The sequence below is a fragment of the Corvus brachyrhynchos genome, unplaced genomic scaffold (genome assembly GCF_000691975.1).
Source record: "Corvus brachyrhynchos isolate BGI_N302 unplaced genomic scaffold, ASM69197v1 scaffold114, whole genome shotgun sequence".
NCBI lineage: Eukaryota > Metazoa > Chordata > Aves > Passeriformes > Corvidae > Corvus > Corvus brachyrhynchos.
Window position 1 is genome coordinate 4,083,899 of NW_008238337.1, and position 523 is coordinate 4,084,421.

Genomic DNA, 523 nt, shown 5'->3' on the forward strand with positions numbered 1-523 from the left:
GATCCATCAAATCCCTGGTTTTCCCTCAGAAGACTTGATGGGATGAATGGATCCATCCAGTCCCAATCCCCCTGCAGTGAACAGGGGCAAAACCCCTCCAAAAAATGGGAACAAAGCAACAATCAGCCTGTGGATCTGACATCCACTGGTATTTTAAGGAGAAGGGTTTGAAGAACCCTCTCTGGATGAACCTTTGGAGAGGAGTGGATGGGCCCTCATGTTGGAGTCCTGGTGCTGTGTTTGCCCTCCTGGATCCGCTTCAGTAAACCACAATGGAAAAGGAGGGAATGTGGTTTGGGAAAGGACAGCGAGACGTGCTGGACTTTGGGGAAGAAGTTCCCTTGTTTGTAGCTGTTGCTCTGGAATGGATCCCCCTCTTCCCTTCTGGCTCTGAAGCCTCATAATTAATGTGAGGTTGGGGATTCATTAATTACACCCAGGCTGTGCTGCCCTCCTGGGAAGGAGGTGGCTGGAGGCTCCTGCTTCTCAACACCCAGACAGCCGCTGAAGTGAACTTCCTGCT